We start from the raw sequence: 25,423 nt of genomic DNA, 5'->3' as shown, positions 1-25,423 counted from the left end.
TAGTTTTGTTGCATTAAAAACAACACTGGTATTTAATTTTCTTATATCCTATACACACCAAAAATTGTCGGAAATTTTTATTAAACTTTGTTAAACTTTAATTATATAAATGAAAATGAGAGAGAGAGAGAGAAAGATAGAGAGAGTGAGAATATATCTTCGAAAATTTATGGGGACAAATTTTCAAGTTAATTCACAGAAAGAATATTATAGTTTTCCTTCTTTGTATAAATTCTTTTTAATTTACTATATATTTTTAGTACACTGAGAGAAAAGATGTCTAAAAAATTATGAAGTATTTATTCGATGGATACTAATAATATATTTATTTGTATTAATATAGATATTTTTAGATGAGAGAAAATCTCTCAAATAAGAAATTATATATTTTATTAAAACTACCATTGCTTTTTTCAAAAACACAATTGTTCATTCTATTAAAAAAAAGGAATTCAGATTTAAGTTAATATATTATTATTAGTGACCAACGAATAAATATTTTCTTTTCCATAAATTTTTTCTCTCAGTGTAGTGCAGGAATGGATTGTCAATAAGGCCTACCTTGCTAAGGAGAACATAATAAATTTCATAACAATATTATTTTTCGTTAAAAATGTATATAGAATTTTTTAAAACTACATTTCGGTTCTTAAAATATAAATAATACGAATGAAACGAAAGGACAGTCAATTACTATAGAATGTCGATCTATTCCTCTGGTTTATGTAGTAAACTTTTGGCTATAAAATTCTATAACAATTTTTATAGTAAATTCTATAACAATTTTTTGGCTATAAAACTCTCCGACATTTTAATTAAATTAAGGATAATCTCAGGAGAAAATAGCGCAAGTTCTCAATATCGACAACTACTTCTCTCTTCCTCGCTTCCTCACTTCCCGCCGAGAATAACCACTCCTGAAGAACGCTGTAGCTGCGCACGTCAATGACACACGCTCATTATTCTGTACACGAGGTTTCGATCGAGCGACGTGAGCCAACGGGATTGTTTTAATGAAACCATTTCCCTCTCAAACCCCTACGGTCTCTCTCCCCCTCGTTCCCTACCCCTCGCGATGATGTAAAGAGAAAAGAATTTCCGATTGATGGGGCAGATAATGGAGCTGCCAAGACGCAAAGACCATCACGTCGGTTCGGAACGATATCCCCCCCGGGTGGGGCGCGGTGAAGTGCTGCGACGGGCAGGCCGTGTCTCTGATTGGCGGCAATTACGCAAAAACGTGAAATTCTTCATTATCTCCGGCATTGAATTCCGCCCTCCCGCGCTCGGGGTGGTTCCCGAGCAGCACATGTGAAACGACACGAGACGCTCACACCAGGTTCATCGGCCGGTTATCGATGATTGAGACCTTCAATCCGAGCGTTTCCAATCTCTCTCGATAGATCGACTGAAGCCGCTGTCTGATGATGTTTAACCCCTTAACGGGCGGAACATTCGGTAGAGCAAGGAGGGATATCGGTGTAACACAATTGTGCTTAATGACAAGAACTTGGATTATTTTTTCCCCGCACACACACACACACACATTGCACGGCAAACTATAATACTATATTTATCTAAGTTAATATATTGTTACGACTCGCGCTAAAATTATGAAGTCGACATTTGTGTTAAACTAAACGGAAAAAAAATCGACAACGAAAAAATGGTTAAGAGATGCAAGAGTATTAAAGTACCGAAGCTTATAACAAAATACTATTAATTATATAAATACTACGAAATTATATATTTATTTATATTTGTGGGTAACATAACCCCCCTCCCTTCCTTTAGATATGAGAAACAGACAAAGCAAGATAAGAACTTCTACTAATTTGGCGCCGTTACATTAATGTATCGAGTAGTAAACGAAACATTGAAAGACGAGATTAGCACTTCCAAGACTTGTAGCAGATTTTGAATTTGGATTTGACCACGATAAATCCGCGGATCACCACGTCTCGCCGCAGCAAGTAGTAATTTTACCTTCGTCTGTGCGAAATTTTTATCCCGCCTGTTTTAGAATCAGGACACAATTTATCTTTCGCACAGGAGCTCGGCGCTCGTGAAATAATCTCGTTGCACATGAAATCCGGCGTGCATATATAAAAAATATATACCATAAAGAGAAAGGGAGAAAGGGTGAGAGCGAAAGAGGGAGTGCAAGAGGGTGAGAAATGGAGAGAAAAGAGATAATCACGCGAGAAAGCAGAAAATAATATTTATATTGTGTCATGTTTTAAAAGTATACCGCGAATGATTAAGTCGCGACTTAAGAATACACGAGATCTTTCTTTTCGATAAATAATTCGCAACATTACAAAAGTATTTTTTTTTTGTTACGTTTATTATTTCTCTCGTAACCATGCAACGACTTCCTAGAAAATCTTATTAGCTCTGTACTTTTGTTATGCGCTTGCATGTAATTCCGATTAGGACATTATAGCGTGAATATCGCTGTTTGGCTAATTTTCGATGACAGGTACATACTCATTGATCATAGATACACGTCAATTATCACATCAATGATTACCCTTAATCATTGAGGATATACACAGCAATTGCTCGATATAGCAATGTTAGCGTCCTTCGTCATCATATGTCACAAATGACCATGTGCTCCAATAGCCTTTGGTAACCATGATGCAAACACGATCACCGCAGACATTACCGAGAGCAGTTATGATAGCAATTCCGGAAAAAAGCACGAAAATTCAGGAAATATAATACGATATAAATCTATAAAGAAATTTGTTCCGCGCGAAATACGCGCAAACCGCTCGTTTTCACGCTGATCAATATTGGCGCGATATTTTTCGGATTAATTACTATCACATCGGTTTCCTTTATATCGCGAAAATATAAATAATTTAATTTTTATCACTGTACCCGAAATTCACCCCGAAATTATTACAAATTTGTGTTATTTTAGCATTTTAACGTGTAGCACTTTGACTTACGAAAACCAAAACGATTGTTGAAATTACTTATCAATCAAGCAGAAGTGATTTGTGTGCACAAGAATTAATTGATAAGATTTATAATAAAAAATATTCTATATTCGCACCACTGAAAGTAATTTCTTTTTTTCTTTCCAGGTATGGGAAAAGAAAAATCGCCTCTCAGCTTGCAGAGACACGCACGTTCTATCGCGATGCTATTACGCTACCTCGCTCTCTGAGAATTTAGGCTTTCGGGTAACTATACTAAATAAAAGCTATTGTGCGCGTATTCCCTTTTCGTACGCGGTTACACGATCCCATAATGAGCGATTGACATCGACGACTCTGGGGAAGCGGGCACATTCGCGGTTCACAGATAGAATCTAGATGCACAACCCGAGACAGAGCTCGATTGGCCCGAGTATACTTTCATCCAATCAACGTGCACCCCATTTGCGACGTTCCTCGGCTAGGATCCTGCCTCTAGCGCGTTACAAGGGGTCGATCCCCCTAATGGCTACTACAAATTACGATCTGGACGCATTCAGACTTGCGCCGACCGAAATTCAGCGGAGTCATTATCGCGTCGTGAAACTATCGGGAATAAGGTGACACGAGCCGCTTGGAGCTTTATCGTCTCTCCCGCAATATCTATCTTGAAAAATTCCAAACCGATGGAGTTAATAGACCGCATACATACATCATACAGACTTAAAGCACTCAATGTCCAATAATTCTAAACTTAAAACTCAAAAATTCCAATATCCAATATATCCAAAAAATTATGATGTGTTTACCTTCCACACGTATTTGTAATATTTTAATGTCTTTAAAGTAGTATGTTTCGGGAACAAAATAGCGTATGAGAACAATTAAAAATGGATTTTAACGGGGAAGACTAATACTATGCGATGATATTAACAGAAATATTTTTAAAAAATTTAGTATCTCTAAAATAAATACATAAAGTTGGCCAAAATCATCATTTTTGACACTTCATTTAACTTCATTTATATTTCAGCTACTGGACAAAAGTTAACTGTCCAGTATAACTGTTGAAAAACTGCATGAAATTTAAGCCAGAGATACACGGAATAATTTCTGGTATAGGACAATTTTTAGTAAAAAAAAATTTTTTCGACAAAAAACGCGATACTCAATGATCGATTATACTTGGAATTTTGTTATGTTAATAAAATGACACGGTTGTAGTAACATCAGGCGCAATTTTCGCATGTAACACCTGCAGTGCTCTACGGCGTCGCGACGTTGACCAGACCAGAGAGAGAAGCCGACTGAAGCGAGGGAAGACGATAAAACGAGTCGCTAGACGGTCTTATTTGCACAGCATGTATATTTAATTTACCCGTGCATATACATGTCCGTCGTTTTTCCATCCTCCAGCAACCTGCCTGCCCCTTCTACCCTCGCCGCCGCCACCAACCACCCCGCGACGGTCCGATGCGCAAAACTTTTAGGGATTGCGCGCGTTCGCCTGAATATATTTGCATGCTCCACTTTTCCCGCGTTTTTATTCGCAGCCGGAAATTTGCGGTCCTCGAGTCGGGGCTGGCCGTCGGTGGTGTAAATTCGTCGCAGAGATCTTAAGGCCACTTTATACGGCTCTCCTGTGTAACGCGCGCGCATTTCTCCCGAAATGTCCGGCGTACGAGTAAGGTAAATCGAATGAAACTTCAATCAAAGCAATCATACGTGTTGAATGATGATAGATGAAGTCATTTTCTACTTCTCACTCTTCAAATAATAATTCGCGATAAATCTCAAAATAAAATCAAACCCATCCTGTCCCGAATAATATCGTGCGCGTTTCGCGTATAAAATAGATTCCGAAATTGCCCTTCTCTCTCTGAACTAATACGCATATTTGTCCCTCCTGGGAATAATTGCAAGTTTTAGTTGTTTCAGTAATTTGCACACGCGCGATTATTCGTCGCGTTAAAGGAACACGCCTCGACAATGGCGCGCGCAATATTTTATTTTTACACCGAGAAAACATAATTACTTTTCGCATGCTGCGGAACGCCGAGGCGCGAACCGCTTGATAACGCGGCGCGTCGTCGCAGCAGCACGTTCGCGTCTTAGTTTGCCGAGCCAGCGCGTGCTCGGGCGCGGTTTATTAAAAAGCAGAAACGTGATCGCGAGGATTTCGCATATCAGACTGGTTTGTGCACGCGCAAGTATTTGGTTACATGTGTGTCGAGACGATAAACGATAAGCACCGTGCATGACACTGCGTCGAAGGTTAAAAACGCGGGACGATGATGTGGATGAAGCTGACGCACACGGAGCATCGTGACCAGGAATATACAATGAAAAATATATGCTTCTATTTTCGTGGTTTAATCTTTTGCATAGTCGTCGATTATTACCGGCGATGAAATCGATAATCGTGAGTTCACCCGAGGATTCCAAATTATATAGAAAAATATTATCCCATTACTAAGAAAAGCGAGTACTTAGTTTATTTTCTTCCTTTTAAGTATTGATTATTTTTAAAAAATATTTTGCTAATCTGAAAATATATTTATCATAAATTTGAAAATATTTAATATTATGTATTCAAAAAATATGTTATTCTACTTACAAAAATATTTGAAAACTGTCAAAAAAAAAACTTTATTCGACTTTATGTAGGAATTCTTGTTTTAATTTAACCCTTGAGTGACAACTAGAATCATTTGTATTCGGATCATTTTAAAACGTGCTCGTTTCTCGGAGCATTTTTCTTCAAACTCATTAAATATAAAGTATTTGGCAATTTATTTTTCAAAAAAGCTGTGTAGTCTGCAACTAAAAGAGTAAAAGAAGTTTCAATAATTTTTGAGAATTTATTCGAACATCTCAAAGGGACAAAAATCAGAAAACATACAAATGTCCCGGAGTTGTCACTCTGAAGATAGTGAGAATACATTGTCACCCAGAAAATTAATATTCTTAACTGAAATGTTTAATAGGATTCAGAATTTTAAATAAATTTAATATGATTTTTAATAAGTTTGATTTTTATGATGAGATTTAATGATATATAAACTTGTGAAATGCTTGAAACAACCAACATTCATTTGAATGCAATATGCATTTTTCATACGCGCAACAATAGATACTGTCGATTCTCTCGTCTCGAGCATAAATTGAGTTAGACACTAGTTGATTTTCACATCGGTCTAGCATACAAATATTGAATTGTATTACGTCAACGTAGAAGATGTAAGTCTCTTGCGCGCACATACACGCAGACATGCGCGCTCGAAGAGTGTTCTCTTCAAAATCTTCTTACCAGCTAGGTAATCAAGCGAAAATTCTCGACACACACGCGCGATCCCGCGAGAAAGGCAAGGAGAACAATTCAATTATACGCGAACACGCTGCACCGGATTTTCCCGCGTGGATTTCGCTCGGAAATTTCGAAAAGCTCCTTCCGCGTCCTTTATTTGTCGGTATAACGATGTTGAACGGGCCGTCGACCCGCTGCACCATGTATTCAGTTAATGAAAACATTGTCCTGCCCACAGCACATACGGTCACCCGCGTGCGCGCGCGCGCGCGGTTAGCTTGTCACACACGATCTCCACCGCATCGCGGTGCAACTATGCAGCGGGTGCCTGCGTTTTGCGGGAGCCACGCGTCGCGCATCTTCAGGATTGGCTGAAAGACCCATGTCGCCCTTGGACAATTGCGCTCTGGTAAACACGCTTCGTGCATTTCTCCTTCTACATGAATCATCTCGTAGCCGAAATATGCTACACTTGAAAATCTTATCGACAAAATATTAACTTTTCTCTGTAAAATTTACGTCGTATTGATTGCGCAAAATTATAAAAATGCAAATGCTTTTATGCAATATTCCATTAATTGGAGTATTGCTCAATATGTGAAGAAAACGATCAAAAATTTCAAAACTGACATTTCAAACAATCAATGTTTGTCTGATACCAAAATTTTTCAGCTTAAACATACTGAATTTAAGTGTGCCCCACTCAAAAAAATGTGAAAGAATATGCTGTACCTTGACAACTGAATTTAGAAACACACAAATATGCAAAAAGTTTGCAGAAAAATGTCTGTATATGCGTGGTTATGTTTCTCGCTAAATGGAAAAACAAAGCAGCACACATTTATATAAGATCTGCATAAGGAGTGCAAGAAAAGGATAGTGTGATGTTGTTAGTGACGACTGCCTCTACATTGTCGACATTTTTGAAATTCGTTGTCTCTTCAATACATTTTCTATTACACTTCCGACTTACACAAATACTGTATAACCGAGGATGCACAACGTGATCCTTTTTCGTTCTTTCATCCGCTTCCTCGAGAGTATACGTGTCAATCCGCACATAATATACGGGAGCAGAAACGGACACGCATGCGTTGTCGAATACCGCAACATTGTCTAGCGTGCCGCTGCAACGCGCTGTGCAAGCATCGCGACGCGACATCGAGGTGATGCAGTGCGTACATATACGCGCACATGTACACTTACACATCATGCACAGTCGTGCGCATACATGAGCACCGGTAAATCATACGCTGATAAAGCGAAAAGGTTACCACTGCGCTAATGAGAACACCAGAATTCAACGATATTTCTGCGATCTGCTGAGTGTGTTACAGAATATCGCGTAATTGCTTAATAATTCGAGAGTGAAAGGGACGGAGAGTTATTGTCCCGTAACTCTTCCATAATTAAATCTGCCGAAGCATTTATTTAAAATAGCAACAGATATTTAGACGATGAATGCGAAAATGAGAAGAAACCAATATCAACTTTGATTACTCGAGAATAACGGCGAAATAATTTTTTATCTTAAATCATGCGACTAACTTCGAGAAGGCAACGGAAGCAGTCTTCTAGTATTAGCCTAGTACAACTCAAAACAGCTGATAATTTTGCCGAAACAACGATATAAAGGGCACTGTATTCTTAAGAGTAGCTCTTTCCGACTTCATTCTAAGTTCAAAAAACTGTGTTTTAATTATTCGATAGAAACAAAGTCCCATATATGAGTTATGTTAGTCTAATCTACAATTCAACACAATCTTAAATTTTGTTAGCACAATGTTACAAAGGTCACTTTACTCTTGACAACGACTCTTGCCGATTTTATTCAAGTTCAACAAGCTTTTTTCTAGTTATCTAATAGGAACAAAATCGATGTAAACAAAGTAGCATATATGAGTTGTGTTACATTAATAGTTTTTTCAACTTAGAATGAAATTGCGAAGGAACGCTCTGAAGTGTAAAGTGCTTTTTGTATCATTATTAGCAAAATCGACACTTATCCTCAGTTGTGCTAGGCTAGCACAATTTAAATATATGACTTTGTTCCCATAGAATAAGAAAGCAGTTTTTTGAACTTAGATTGATATCGGGATAGACTTCAAGAATGAAGTGCTCTCTGTATTGTTATGCTAACGAAACTGGCTTGTTATGCTGAGTTGCGTCAAGCAACTCAGATATACGATTGTGTTCCTATCGGATAATTAGAAAGTAGTCTTTTCAACTTAGAATAAAATCGCGAAGGGTCACAACCGATTATTAATTTAAGTTGTATTATGTTATGTTGCTGGATCAACACAGCTCAGATGTGCGACTTTGTTCCAATCGGATAATTGAAACTCAACTTTTACATTTGTACTTTTCATTTTTTTTAAGTGAAATCACGAAGTGCCGCTCTCAAGAATAAAGTGCCTTTTGTAGCCCTGTACTGGCGAAACCGACAGTTGTGCTAAATCATGCTAGGCTAGTACAATTCAAATTTAGTGTTCTTCAGATAATTAAATGTAAAGAAATTAAGAACTCCTTGAAATATCGTTCGAAATCGTTTCTTTACTGTAATTTTTTTGTTATTATTCTTCTAATGAATATTGTTTTGTGACAATATTAGAAAGAACACAACTTAGTGCAACCTAGCACAATTATTAAAATTTCAAAAATTGAAAGATTCAGTTGAAAATAAAGCTATCAGTAACTTGTTGAAAGCTGATTGACATGTTTGAGGCTTCAGAAAGAGACCATATGTGCCGCAATCAGCTTTCTGCAAGCTACGCTTCATTTCCGACTGAAAGATTGGCCAAAAAGTTTTTTTTCAATGTTTTAAATTTTGTATTTGTATTTTTTCGTACCGTTCTTTTTTTATTTTTAAAATTTTGTGTTCGTAATTTCAGATTCGAACGTATTTTTTTAGGTCTTCATTTTATTATTCTAGCACAATGTAGCACAAACCTAGCACAGTTTAGTACAACTATCAAATTATCAAATTTGGAGTATTTCAAAAGTGGGAGCTAACTTCATTGAAACCGCGCGCAACGGCAACGTAAAGCAACGCGCCTGTTTTCGCCTGTTCTCAAAAGCAAACCTACGCGCGTCTCGGCGCGTCGCGAATTATTGCGTCAATATTTTTCAACTTTCTCTCTCTCCCTCCCTGTCCTCCCTCTCTCTCTTTCTCTCTTTCTCGCCGAGACTCGCGCGACGGCAGGCACGCTTGAGGCATGTAACTTTTGTTCGGCGTTTATCCCGATCTAACGACCTTACCTGAGGGCCCCTCTATTCTCAACTTGTTCTCGCGCGAGTTTCTCTCCTCGCACGTCGCTTCCTGTCGAGCTCTCTCGCGCGCGGCTCAAAAGAGACACGACTAAAGCGCTGTCAAACACGCTCTCGCTCGCTACGAGCGGGTGACGAAGCAATCTCCGTGTCGACAAACGACCGTAATCATTGTCAAAAGAGTAATAGAGAGAGGGTACAAGAGAGGGAGAGAGTAAGAGAGAAAGAGAGAGAGAAAGAGAGAGAGAGAGAGAGAGAGAGAGAGAGAGAGAGAGAGAGAGTCGTACGTCCGACGTACGTGCGTATGTAAGGATAGGGGCGCGGGGGAGCGACAGTGTGTGTGGCTCAAGAGTGTACAGAGACGCCGATAACGACGTCGTTACGTACGTACAGGCGTGACGACTGATTAGGATCGCCTGTACGTTTCTTGCCCGCCGTTACTAATCACGGGTCAACGATGTTACTCGCCGCGCAGCCTTTGCGCATCACCGTTCGCGTTCGGGACAACGAAAGAGCCGACGCGTCGCGACGCAAAGACGCCGGACAGGAATCTTCCGCCTCGCGAGAGGCGAACACGTCGTTCTCAAGTAATTACCACGTTTCGATGAGATACGTACGTTCCGACGATGATTTATGTAAATTATTCTCGGAGTGATAAATTCATGCGAAAGACAGTTTCACGCACAGGCGCACGGCTCGTTTATCGTGGCTAATCCATCAGCTGTAGCGTAATCGCGTGGAACGACATAAAACCGGGACACGTTTGTGCAAATTCGATCGAACTGGGAATTATTCTGAGGGCGATTTTCACGCGCGGCGTGATTTCAATCGACGAAACATCCGTGTGCAACGTGAATTTCTAAACAAGAGAATGATAAGATCTGTAATACCCAATCGCTGAATGTAAGTGCAAATAACTTAAATTACTAGAAGATATTAATGTTTGAAAGTGTTATGTAATGTATTTATATATCGAGATAAAAACAATAAATAATTTATACGAGAAAATAAATTTGGTTGGATTAACCAAATTTCTGGTCAAGTATGAAGGAGTAGAAATTTTGTTAACTTGAATTGAATTCTGATACTTCAACCAGAGAATTTCTGGCTCGTTCATATTTCATCAGAAATTTGGTTAATCCAACCAAAAATTTTTTCCGTGTATTTAGAGTGGGATAATGAAAGGCTATAATTAATTATTAACGAGTGAAATTCAGGGTCAGTTTGAAATGAAAGATAAATTCATCGCATACGTAATATAATAATTAAGGTGAAATATCGGTCAGAATTTGATTACTGCATATGCAATAGTAACGTCCATTGTAATTCAAATAATCATACACTAACACTTTAAGAAACACTTAGCTAAAAAAAAAAATATATATATATATAAAGAAATTCTAGTAAAAAATATATATCTAAAATGTTATTATTATTGCGTGCATGTAGCCAAATTTGTCTGGTTTTATTAACTGAACTATGGATCCTTCAAAATCCACCAAAAAAGTAATTCATTTAACGTATATTTTTTCAGATTAATTCAACCAATCTTCTCTGTGTAAATTATATATCTCAGAGCCTATTATACCTGTAGTTTAGTTCCATGTAAATTCGCTCGCTCGAGAAACGCAATTGCGGACGATGTGGATTCTTACGCGATTTCACGCGTTCGCGAATAAAAAGCGCGCGATTAATTTTATCATTCCTGCGCGTGTTTTCTCATCTATCCCCTGGAGGATGCGTTCCTCCCTTCTCCTCCGTTTCCCGCCCATTTCAGAACGGAATTTAGGATTTGGCGGGCGCAGGACGCATTAGGAAAGTAATGTGCGCGCGAAGGGGCAGGTAAACCGGCGGGTTAAATATTAAAAGGCGCATGAATAAGCGCGATAGTGCTCGTATCTTAGCGCTCGGCTGCCACCCGGTGCATACATATTCATGTCTCTTTGCTCTTGCCGCGCCGTGGTGGCACCTCGAGCACCTCTTCCGTCCAGCACCCCTGGTGTCCCTCCTGCAACCCCCTTCCCTCCCCCGCCACTATCGCCACGTCGCCGTCACCGTCGCCGCCGCCGACGTCGCCTCGTTCGCCACTCACCCACACACGTACATAGTTACGTACCTATCGCGTACCCAGAAGACGATCGGAGTCGCCAGCGGCGGATGCTATCGCCGTGAAAACACGTGGAACGCCCCGGAAATTTATGTCGAATTCACGGAGGTACTTTACGCCGCTGAGTCACGTGCGTCCCGTTTTCTTACATCCTTCTTCGTGCTTTCTCCCCGGATTTTTTCTTGTCGTTTCTTCTCCCGTCTTTCTTGTTTCCCTTCGCTCGCGTTCGCGAAAACGGGCACCGTGTCGCGCCGTTTTCCGGTTTATTGGAATATCAGAAGCGCGTTTTTGCGCGAAGCACGACCCCCGGCACACACCAGCTGTCCCGCCGTGGCCGATCAACCGCCAACTCGATTACGCCGGGAATGATTGATACTTTCTCGCTTCCTTTCTTTCGCGGCAAACTCGACGAAGCTTCCAAGCAACGAAATTAAAAGCGCCGATTTATCTTCGAGATTTCTATCGTTCCGGAGAGGACGAACTGAGAGACCCCCTTCTCCTGGAGAGGAGAGAACAGCGTATCGATTCCCCCGAAAATACGTAGATTTAATTCTGGAAGCCATCCTTCTACTTCGCTGGGTATCTCACGGATATATCTCCCAGCCGTTAACAGTCTTCCGCGAGGCTACCGCAACCGCGCGAACAAACCAGTTTGACGTCCATTGAGGCGGAAACCGATACAAAACGCCGCTTTGATAACGGGTTCTCTTCTCGGGCAGCACGAAAAGAAACGCGGCGGAGGAACGGCGGCGATTTCACTGGCTGATACTCGCGATCCCGACCGGACGGCGACCGACTGTCGCATGCTGGATTAGATCGATAAGATCCCCGCGACGATTAGTTAATTAGACGAACATCGAGTGAGAGACTTCGCCTCTAACTATAGAAGGTGTCTAGATTTTGGTGCCCGAGCATTCAGCGCAAGTACAGCTAAATAGAAGATCCTTCACGATTTTGAAAATTACTACAGTAATCGTTCGGATTTTATCACTGATATAATAGACGAGACGAAGTAAGGAACAATTCAATCGCGAAGGAAAGAGGTGAACGCTCGTGTGATCATGCTTGCCGCAATCTATCACGATCCTTTCAACTGAGCAATGAAAAAACAGCATAGATTCATGTCAAAGAGAATGCTTTTTATTTCATGCCGCTACATTAACTTATTAACGAATTACGGTCGTTTAAAGTCGCGGCATCATTTACTATATTAGGTTTCGACGTGGCATCCGCGTTAGAACGAACGAGACACTAACTGTCATGGCGACCAACTGTTTGTTTTGATGCTGTTTGTTTTTGCGTTTGTTTCTCTGACCAAAGGTCTGTTCTTTTTGGCTGAACTGCCCGAATTAGTGCAGACTGGTGCAATAAGTTGGAGTGAAACAAAATCTACTTGTCTCACTCTAACTTATTAAGCTACAAAGCTCTAAGCTATAAAGAACAGATCTCTAGTTCAATGGCCGTGGGATGTAACGTGTTTGCTTTTAGGCTCTAATATTACATGCATCGTACAAGTTTCGTTTAAGAACGTTCCAATTGACTAACAGATAGAGAATTTCTGGGAAAAACTGGAGAAAAAATTAGGTAACTTAGGAAAACACTCTGTCAACCAATCGGAATGTTCGACAAACTCGAAATATATGAAATTTTGATCTTAACATGAAAAATATTCGTAAATTTACGAATAGTTAAAAAAATATATACGATATTCTATTCATCAAATTTTATCCGGATATTTTCATATCGAATACCAGAAGAATATTGAATGATGATAATCATTTTTAGGTCGAAGTAACCACGCTTGTCTGAACCGCGGAGTGGGAACAAGTTCGCGCTCGTTACGTGCCGTCACGTACATGTGAGATATCATTTTCCAGAAAAGCGCCTGCGGAATGCGACTACTGTGCTCTCCACCCCCACACGTTGCATCACTCATCATGTGACTGATCGTGCTGATCGGGAGAGCGAATCAATATGAACGTCAATATCTTTACTTGTACACGGAAAAAAATAATTTGCTGGCCCAGCAAATTTTCTGCTGGTCTAGCAAAATCTTTTCGTTATTATATGGATAGCACAAAGATTTGCTAATCACTATTTGCTGGATATAATTTACTGAATCTACAAATTATTTTGCTATAGGAACCATGATGAATTTATATAAGCAGTTGCAGTTTTGCTCCGACAGCAAATAAATTTGCTAAGGATACATTATTTTGCATCAATAGCAAATTAACGTGATCCTTAGGACAAATACAATCAATAAATTTTTTCTATCCTGGCAACGAAACTACTTCTGCTCTGATAACGAATAATTTGTAAAATCAGTTACGTCAACTAAATATTTTGATGTTATTACGAATATGCAGTAGTAACGATAATTTTGTTAAAAGAGCAGATTTATTTTTCTCCGTGTAGACGCCGTAGCTACTTGAAACAAAGACCATTGAAAAGGGAAAATTACTGCGCACCTAATGGACTTGAAACCGTCCTTCTATGCAATAAGGCTCAGATAGAATAGTCATGTAAGTACGAGAGGTATCAGTCTTCGTGTTAACGTCAGAATGAACACATTATACTCAATGCTAGAAATCAATAAAAAATCTTGGCTCGGATTTGTAATACTAAGTCAGTTATGTATGTAACGGCTGTGAATGCAATGTAAAAAAAAAGCAAATTGATAAGAACGTTTTTAGAGGGCTTTTCTATTCAGTTTAACGAGTTCTGCCTACACACGAACGCACGGACACGTACTAAATCCCGTATACATTACGCGCGCTACGTAGTATCAATTATACGCTAGGGCCGCGCTAACGATCCTCTTTACCGGCGATTTAAATGCGAGAGATAAACAGGTCCGCGCGAAGTCTCGTCGGGGACGCGAAATCCGATCGATAATCGCGTGTATGCTATCCACCGTGTCCATCTGAATTTGTCTGAATGCGTCGCAGATGTCGCCTGGCGCGCGTCTACGCCTCTTTGCTCGACACACGGCGACGAGGAAGTGGATCCCGATGCCCGAAACTGATAACTTGCAGCTCTCATTGGACGTTATTACCGCTTCGTTAGCGCGGTTTCGCTAAAGCTGGATTTAAAGGCGTCAGATGCGCTTACATTTAACCCTGATAGTCACACCCAGGTCTACCCGGACGTACTGCTGTAGTTTCCCTACTTCCCTTCTCTTCCTCTACGATTACCGCAGCTCTATTTCTCTGCTAATCAGTTGGCCTCAAGACTACATTGGTCTTTTTCTACTTTCTATGTTGCGAAGTTTCTTTTTTCCTAGTGAATCAACCTTGTCAGTAAATATGAATAAAATACAGAATAAAACATTCTGATTGGTTGGCTTTTACGTTCACGACAACGTTTACGCAATTATAGAACGGCTTTTAGGGTTAAGGAAATCACCGCCACGATACATCGATAAGTTTCAGTGCAGCTTTGATTTCCGTTCCGTGTTGAAGCTTTGTTATATCTTGCATTTGTTCGTCGTTTCGTTTTCTTCTGCCGGAAGTAATAATAAATATTCGCATTTCAGATATAGCCCTGACAAGACAAATACTCCGAACATCTATTCTGCTTTACCGTACCTCCATATATCCTTTGAAAAATGCCCGAGATAATGTAATTTTCGTAAAGCCTTCGCGACGATACGAAATGCACGACAATGCATATTCACGCGGTAGACACCATGTTAGGATTTTTAGATGCAGGGCGCTTCGCTAAAACACAGTTTACGATTGCTTTGGCGGATCTTCGAAAGTAATAGAAAGCATATTTCCTGAAAAATTGCACGAGCGGAATCAACGTTTCCTTTCCGTGAAGCTTTGAACGCATCGCCGACATCATCCATATTCGCGACGAGTCGAAGGAGGAGGAGAAAAGATAACTCCCGAATATTTCATGCAATTACCGTTCGACTCTATTTATCAAAGAGCGATAACGATTCACTCGACAAAACGGGTTTATTCGAGCCTCCATAACACATTTATACGAGCACTGGATTAACAGCACAATAAAAAAAATGGCTTCAACGGGACAAGCAAAAGTGTATAAATAAACGCACGTTCGCGTTCGATAAGTCCAGGAATATTTGTGATATATCGGTGCTGCGAGCGCGTAGAAATCAGCCACTCGGTGTATATTCAGCGAAAATATTCGCTCGACACAATAGCGGGGATATTTGCATGACACACATTTCGCGAGTAAATCTTTTAAATGGAATGAAGACGACGTGCCGGATTTTATGACGGCGTAACGGGAACGCTGGTCCTGCTACCGACGATAGAAAAGACATCACGGGAATGAAAATCGTCTCGCCGGGTGACTACTCGCGACGCTCTCGCGCCGATGGAGCGAGAGAGCGGCTAACAGCGCGATTATATTACTTGCAATCTGTACCGCGAGCCGTGCACTGAACTTCACTTGAAGATCGAAACGTAATCCCTGTAAATGCGCCCCGATATTCCGTTTCAGAGAGCATTCAACAATTTCATTAGCGTCGAACCTCGGGCCGCTTTCAGTATAATAATTCTCTTGCTGCGGAACGCGAGAATGCCCCTTAAAGTTTAGGGGCGTGAAATGGATTAAAGTTAATAAGAAATATTTCATTTTTTTATATTTAATCTGATGATAAAGTGGTTGGCCGTGTTGTGTGCGTCATACATACACACCCAACACCCACACACACACACACACACACACACACACACATATATATATATATATATATAGTGTATATATAGTGTGTATATATATACGAGTATATATATAGACGTAGTTTACGTTTCCCATATTTTACTAATTCACTAACATCCCGTGAATGTGAAATTTTACCACGATGGCTCTTTTCGCGTAGTTTATCGTCGGCAACGCGATTATTCGCACGCCGTTAATTTTTACGCGTGTACGTTAATTTCCGCGCATGCGGACTCGCGCGTTCTGTTTAGCAATTTCCACTCGCGCTCTGCGGAAAGTGGGATTACATTATCTTGATACACGTTTTTCGACGTGGCGTAATTAATACCCGGTGTGCCCAGCACGGCGGCGTATATGCATATCTATATATGTACATATATACGTGCGTACTGCCGCCGCCGTGCAGCGACGGATATAACGTGCCGTCGTCCTCGTCGTTGGGTCTCGTGTGCTCAGCTGCCGAGCTTTCGTGAGCCTTGAAAAGTGTCATGAAACGAATGTAAAGCTCGCTGAAAAGCTCGATAGCGATAACGACGACGGGTGGGAGGCGAACGGGAAAAGGGGGAGGGAGACAAGGAGCCTAGCGTACCAAATCGCGTGGATTACACGGCTTTGTAAAATGAGAACTTTCAAAGGGCTTTCTTCGTCGCTAATTTTATGACGGGTCGCGATGTAACGTCCGTTTTCGCGCGACAGATTGACGGGAAACGCGTGAAAGTGATGCGAGCTCCTGCGTATCTCTCTTGCCTCTTCCTATCTTTATAAAATACATCGCACGTCCGCTCGTATTTTTTGCAGAAACTATAGTTATCGCTCCTCGTTCCGTATATAACAAGGTTACCGCCTTATTGACCCGATAAATCTGAGATACGATTTATCGCGTCTCGGATAATATCCCGCGAGATAGCCGGCGTAAATTATGAAATTAACAAGATTCGCGGACCATGTAGTTATCGGTTTGAGCAAAGAATATATTTAAAATCAGTTTTAGACGCTTTCAACGCAGGAAAAGCTCAGTAATGGAAAAACTAAAAATAATCACAATTGTGAAAATCCTCAAAATATTTGTTCCAACATCCAGGATGCTGGATGCTAACATAATACTTTGTATTTTGCACTGTTTTTCTATTTGGTTGTATAGAATTACAGAAGCTTATACAGAGTGGAAGTACACATGTCAATAAATGGCGCCACACTGCATGTTATATGAAAAATTTGATCATTTTCATATAACATATATTGCCACTCATTGACATTTAAAGTCAAGGTATAAGTATTTGCAACTTTATACAATCAAATAAAAGAATAGTGTAAAATATAAAGCTGCATTATGTCGGATCCAATAGTCACTTAAGGGAATGTAGGATATAATGCAGTTTCGCATATTACACTATTTATCTATTTGGTTGTACATAATTGCAAAAGCTTATACAAAATAAAAATACATATATCAATAAATAACGCAATATTCGATGTTACATGAAAAGTTGAAAAAAATTTCACATTTGTTTTATTTTGGCGTAACATGGGATATTGGTCACTCAATGACATTTGTAGTTTCATTTTGTATAAGCATTTACAATTTAATATAATTAATTTAAAAAAGTGTAACATATGAAAGAAATATATTATGTCGATATTCCTTTAATCGGGAATTATTAAAGCCGAGCATTTCATACCTACACATATTCAGAATTACGAATATGAGAAATATTTTCTGTATATTTGTCTCCGAATTTTTCGATTCAAGCTATTCAACTATGTTATGTAAATTTTATAATATGCTTGCATTTATATTTATGTACGTTTCAAGCAATGTTTTCGAAAAAGAGAAAGGACACGCAGGTCCACAGGTTTTCTGAAAAATGCGTCACGTCGCGACGTCAAGCGGGCCGACCTCGACATCGAATGCAAAACCGCAATTAATAATCTGATTCCCGTCACGTACGTCGCCGAAAAAGACAAAAAGAAGGGAACAGGAAATTATCAAATCCGCGATGTATTCGCGATTCTGGGAAATGATTGATCGTCGGTGTCGCGCGCGGGTGTGCGCGCGTCACAGAATACATTCGGCCGCGCGGCGCGGTGACGCAAAAAAGAACTTGCATGCAAATTTTCTGAGCGAGCGCGGCTGGAAACGAAGGCGATCGCGAAGTGCATGTAATTCTCCCCGGAATTCCGATTAAAGCGACATGTTTAGTAGTGCGCGCAAAATTGACCGGCGGATTTCGTCGACTCGACCTGACTCGCGCGACCACGCGCGCCTCTTATTATAATAATTGCAGTTGGCACGGGATCGTTACTTGGCGAGCACAGTAAATAGTCTCTCGCGTTAAAGTAGGAAATAGCGGTCGGTTGCCACCGGAAATGGAATGCGAACGAGTACCTATCATATGTTCAAGTCGGATGAATTCTTGAAATTTGACGGAAACGAGATTTCCCGATGGATTTCCAACGCGATCTCGTTGTACGAAAGCTCCTGTTTACTTCACGCCCAAGTCTTGAAGCTTAATCATTCATTTTCTCCACGAAACGTCTGACATTTTTCCGTTGAAATAATCATCGTGTATATACGTACTGTGCTCTCTCTGACAATGAACTTTTTTTTCATTGAAACGCTATAACTAGTCCCGAGTTGAAACTTTAAGTATGCTTCTGACCTGAATTTTTTTTTAACATCTATATATATTTTTTTAACATTTATATATTCCGAAGAATCTTATATACTTAATGTATAATACTTAATGTATAATGGAAACTGAAGTTAGTTACTTAGCTTCTAAGTGACAGAAAACGTACAAAATGCAATAACTTGCAGTTCTAAATAGTATCTTCTAAAGTGGGTTAAATATAATCAAAGAAGTTAATATACGTTTCAGAGTATCAAAATAGACGTTAATTGGGATATTGAATTTAAAAGTAGAATGAAAATTTAGACTCAAAGTAGTGCAGCTATAAATACAGCACTACAATCAATACAATTTCGTTGAAAGGATCAGTGGATAGTAACTGTCCCCAATATTGATGCAATTTACAAACACAAACGATTTGCGTGTCGTTGTACGCAATGCGCGTTAATTCTATCGCCGCGCAAGCACGGAAAATTATACAGTATATAAGGAATTTGCTTATTACAGATTTTACAATGAAATTTTCCCCTGGTCAAATGTAACGAAACATGTAAAACCAATTCCCAGACACGTACCTAACCGATACTCTTATTGTTTTGCTCTTTAAATATAATTTTAACGGATATTTAAATTTTTAATATAGAATATATATATCCTCAATATTTGTACATATCTCTGTTTTATCTTAAAAGTTTAAATATATATTTTTGTTTAAAGAGTAAAAAAATGTCCAGAATCAGGTAGGCGTCCGGGTATTGATACTTTTATCTCATGACGGAACAGTAAAGTGAGAGTGTTCCTACTGAAAACCAATGAATACTCACTGATTATCGCGGTGAAATGCGCCTTTTACTGATTCAGTCAAAAACCTTTTTACTGACTCACTGTAAGAGAATGGAACATATAATCTAACGAGCGTAGAGAGAAAAGTTTCTGCAGTTATTATAATTCGTCGTTTTGTCTAAAAAAATGTGACGTCACGTAAATTACGTAAAACGCCGAACGATGATAAAGTTTGCATAAATATTTGTTATTTATGTTATAATTATTAAGCGATAATTTCGTCGCGCGGTTACCGAGCGGCGACAAAGCGAGTGAACGATCGATCGTTCGTTAATTATAAATTTGCGCATCGCGCTTATACGAGGTGTTTCGGCGGTGTAAAAGTGGCTGGCTAATTGCCGCAAAATAGCAGAGCGGGGTATCACGATGCGTTGGATGGATAAAACTGAGAATCGCGCTTAGCAAATGAGCCGATTGCGTGCGCTTTGTGACGAAAATGTATTCCTGACGATAACAAAGAAACAATATAAAACTCGACGCTGCTATTGTTAACCCTTTTGCAGCCCCGTGCGACCGTGTGGCGAGCACGATACGGGGAATGCCCGCGCTGTCTTTTTACGAAAATGATAAATCTTGCTACGCACGACAGTCTAATACTTCATCACTGTCCGTTCGTACGCGCGATGTAAAAGAAATGTATAAGTAAAGGTAACATTGCAATTAAATACTAATCAGAGGGCTTCTCTTCTTTGTGAAGAGAATTCCGTGTACGAGATATACGCCAGTATTGTCATATCATAATAATATTTAATAATATTATATAAAATAATATTTTAATTATCTAAAGACTAATTTGAATCAACATTCATAATAAGAAAATGTCGATACTTTTCAGACTATGAGTAATTTAAGTTTTCCAATTTTTATGACGCGATGTCACTTGCTTAAAATACATTATAAGTCATTTACATATCTGTCATTTATTACTGATCTATGCAAAAGAGCTGATATTAATTTTCAAAGCAAGACTGATTGTGTCGTTTGATTTCTTAAGGTCGTATGTACCGCAATACTACAAATAAGTGATATCGACAGATTGGTTGCGCGCTAAGGATAAATTTCAGTTGTCATTTAAATTATTTAATATTTTGTTCTAATGAAAACTTTAACAGTTGAATGGCAATTTTACATAAAATAAACGTAACTACTACGACTTTGACATTTTCGTATTATGATTGTCGATTCCTTTCGTTGGAAATCAATGCGATTTACAATTATACATGCACTACATAATATAATACTCTGTGATTCCACGCTCACCAATTCACATTGATCCATCGATGTCCAGCCAGGTCTAACGACGTCCAACCAACAACGAAACTCGCCAGTGCACTCGAAATTCCGCAACGTCCAATGTCCATCCTGTATCGTCCCACGTTGATTGCACTTAATTTCACTTTTAGTGAAATTTTTGCACATTGTACTGTGCTCGTGACGTGATTAATATTCACGTCTGACGTTTAACGAATTAACGACAGTATCGATTCGAAAAGTTCTGATTATATTTCGGAACGGAATCTACGATTTTAATGAAAGATACGAAGAATTTTCGAATTTATTCAATATATATTTAGTGCGGCACAAAAAATGAATTTTATAAGAGATAACACGAATTCGCGAATATTCAATTGCATATGAGAAATCGTTAACTGAAAACTATGACGTTCTCGGCTAAATCAAAAGTGTGAGAAACGATAATTCGTTTCTACCTTCTAAATAAAAATTAGTTTTATCTTTCATGAATTTCTGACGCGTTTAGATATCATTTGAAAACACTTGCTATATGAATTATGTTCAAAAGGATAGCCAATTAATACCATGCCAATTAAAATCCGCGAGCAAAGTAGTCGCGACGTGAACATGAATATATTAAATCGCACAATAGAGACAAATCGCACCGATCGCGGAATCAATTAATACGGTACGCGAACAAAATAATCGTGAGTCAGATATGCGCGAGATCCGCGCGTGGTGGCGCAATTCTAATGCGCATTCTGATTATACATTGCTCGAAACAATTAAGGAATGACACTGAATTAATTTGCTGAATAAATGCACAACTTGAAAACAAATATAAGAAAAAAATATCTAAAATATCGTATGTATAAAAATATTTACTAAAAAACATACTATTTATTAAAACAGAAATAGCTAGAAAATGCCATTTGTATGTGAATGTTTACTAGAACAATATATACTTTTTTTACTAGAACGCTTACTAATTTAATAATTATTTATTAGAAAAATTAAGATTACATATAAAGAGATAAGTATTTTACTTGTGGAAAATATCTATCAGAAATAATAGATATTTGAAGAAACGATCTCTTGATTGTTTCGAACAATGTATTTTATTTTAACGACACGAATACATGCCAAAATCTACGAAGTAAATCGCATTGATCCAAACGAAAATTTGTCTAAATATCCATCACCTATAAAAAAGACTTTTCAGTCTTGATATTACTCATTTTTCTCACTCACCAATACGCTCGAACTCAGAGTCAGCCACGTTCCGCTATTCAGATCTAGAACAAAAAATGCAATTTCATCGGTTAGACTTAGAACATTGACTTAATAAATAAGTACACGTAAAAATATAAGTATAATATATTCCAAAACTAATTATTTACAGTCTAAATCCGAGTTATTCTAACGGTTATCTCGATTTTCAACTCCAAAGACTAAGAAGACAGATATAACGTACGCATGAATTTACCTTCGAGCCGACCCTGCTCGGCCTGAACCGGATCCTCCGGTACTGCAACCGCATCCGCCAGAACTGTATCCTCTGGATTTATATCTATGCCAAACAGCCCCAAGCTCTGCGACAAAATCTGCAACAAAGAATAGTTTTTTCCAATTACTAACAATGGTACTGAGCAGACATCCGATATGGGCAAATTGGCAACACACGCATGTTTTGTGACTGTGTCTTTCTCTCTTTTCGAGAAATCTATAATAAAATTTAATAAAAGTATGCCCAACCACGCAACTAATTCTTAACATTCTGATTATTTTATTCTTTAAATACGAATATTTAAAACATCAAATAAATAAATAAATAAATATATATATATATATTTATATAAAACATCAATATAAAATATATATAAATATATCGAATATATATTTATATTCTATCTTGAATATTTAAAGACTAAAACAATAACAATTTATAGGATTAGGTTTGGGAATTTTTTATGAAAACGAAATGCGATAGTCACCCTTGAATTTCTTGTCGCCTCCATTGTTCGCGATGATACGAGAATAATAATTGCGAGCGCGTAGAACATTATTCCGATCTACGTAAGAAAGGTGGAAATAGTACGCGATATAATACGACGTGTTCGTCTCCGCGTTTAGAACTATTATGACCGCAATTTGAACATAGACTCGTATATGTTATTGTTAGTTCGCCTCAAAATCAGTTGGCCTTCAATGCATCGACTCACGATCGAGCGAGCGATTTTCTATTTTACACTACAATTTTAGTATAGCCCAGCTTTAAAAAAAGGAAATATAATTTTAACTACAATTAATTTTTTATACAATATTTTCTCCGTGTACTTAAAATATTTCAAATAATGCATATAAGTTTTATTATAATCCAGAGAGATAAAAGTTTAAAAGTAATGAATAATATAAAATAAAGTGAATAAATATTAGCGTATTTCAACTTTTTAATTACTTTTTGTAGGGACTATACGGGCAATGCGTCCAAAGTTCGGTTTCGATTTGCTACCAATGAGGTTGAATTAAATTAAAATTAAAATAATCGTACAGATATGGGCGTGTATCATTAAATATTGATACATATACATATTCAGACTGCAATTCGTCAAATTTATGTTATCACGCTTGCGAATGTGGTCGAGAAAAGTGATTATTCATGCGTGTCTCATTATCTTTCCGTGCATTTGTTAAACACAGTATTTGCATGATTATAACTGCCGATCGAGTCGATCACCGTTATTCGAATCCAGGTCTACTTAAATCTAGATATCGTCTCACTGTTTTCAATTTCGCCTTTTTCCAAAGGAGAAGAAATTTCTCCGAGGAAATGGATCGCCATTTACTTACAGGAAAACTGCGCGAGCGGGTTGAGACTCTACGGAGAAATTCAATTCACCCGACTCAACGATTGAAAAAAGACCGCGCGAGAATTCTTAATCCTTAAGAAGCATCATTTCTTAATTCCCCGGATCAATGATCGATTGGCTGCCACGAGTAATATATCGAGCGACCGATATCTCCACCACAAAGGATGAAACGAATCTAAAAGGCCTTAGGTGTTACGTTAAGCGCAAAAAGTTTATCTTCTCTTTTATTTGAAATCGGAAAAAGTGATCAGATGCCGTTTATATCGAAATGTAATCAGTACAGAAATTTAAGTTTGAATTCGATATAACAAAGTTAAACAGAAATGTAATAAAAGTGTTGGCCGATTTAAAATGTAATTTTGAATTCAATATTGTAAAAGAAAATATAATTTTAACAACAATTAATTTTTACTACATTATTTTCTCCGTGTACTTGAAATATTTTAAATACTCAAATATTGAATATACTCAAGGAATATTATAAGAATTATTAGCTACAAGAATAGAAAAATGATTAGTTGCAAGAGCTAAAATATAGTTGTATTGCATTAAAATATATTATTAAAATAGGGACAGAGTTAACGTCGTTGCCGCAGAAACTAAATTTATTAGCTATTTGAACTTTGACGCTAAAGACAAAAAGATTTTCGCTGCTAGATAAAAATTCCCGTTCTTTTAAGTTGTACTTTATACTCACAAAAAATATTAAACTGATGCTTTACATTACAGATATAAATCAAGATCCCTCTTTGATTTTTAAGATAGATTAATAATTAATATCTATTTTAAGAGCTATTACCAAATTTGATGAATTGTCACGTCAAAAGCGAAAAATAATACGCTGACAATTCTTGCATGTCATTTCCAAATAAAAATATATTTTGTATAAAGAAAGTACTTCAAGTCGCTTCAGCATACTTATAAAATGTTCGAAAAACTATCCTTTTCTCTTGATAGTGAATAAATAGTTGTAAAATAAACGTGGCAAAATCACGAGGAATGGTAGGTTAAAAATAAAGGTTGCATTTTACGGCTATTTATTGGCTATGAAAAAAAAAGTATAATTTTTTGGGACATATTATAAGTATGCTCAAGAGCGATCTGAAATGTTCTTTTATACAAATATTTTTTATTTATGAATAACACGTAAGAATTTTGGACATGCGTTTACTCATGATCAGTTCAGAGTTCCGCGGTGAGTATCTAGGAACCTTAACACAAAATCGATTTCTTTCGTACTTACATGATTATGCTATTTGATCCTTATCCCACAGAAACACGATTTCACGTCCAGCGGAAGCGCGGTAATTTCCCCTTTCCAATGATCTTTGTTTCAAGTCGCCACGACGTCTACAAGTGGAGTTATTCACAATCGGCGTAATCGTAGCGCGCCGTGATTAGATCGCGACGCGACGCGTCAATGGAATGCGGAGCGCGACGCGTGAATGAAGTGCGGAGCGCGACTGTTACTTCTAGAGTCATCTTACGCGCGGCACACGTGACGGCGCGCGCAGCGAGTTCGGCTCGCTACTCCCCCC

General features: G+C 38.4%; 1 protein-coding gene across 4 annotated transcripts in view; it reads left to right on the top strand.

The window, feature by feature from the left end:
• The window catches only part of LOC116844600 (latrophilin Cirl-like), a 682,731-nt gene that overhangs the window by 107,314 nt on the left and 549,994 nt on the right, over positions 1 to 25,423 (top strand). For 2 of the 4 annotated variants that reach the window (XM_032816364.1, XM_032816365.1), the window contains exon 2: positions 3,099 to 3,197. The exons of the other annotated variants lie outside the window; for them this stretch is intronic. The gene's annotated coding sequence lies outside the window, so the exon portion shown is untranslated. The remainder of the gene's footprint in view (positions 1 to 3,098; positions 3,198 to 25,423) is intronic. 4 annotated transcript variants of the gene reach the window in all.

The sequence above is a fragment of the Odontomachus brunneus genome, unplaced genomic scaffold, assembly GCF_010583005.1.
Source record: "Odontomachus brunneus isolate Ranch 3 - 2012 unplaced genomic scaffold, Obru_v1 Obru_scaffold_043, whole genome shotgun sequence".
Taxonomy (NCBI): Eukaryota; Metazoa; Arthropoda; class Insecta; order Hymenoptera; family Formicidae; genus Odontomachus; species Odontomachus brunneus.
This window is presented reverse-complemented; position numbering and strand designations above follow the sequence as displayed.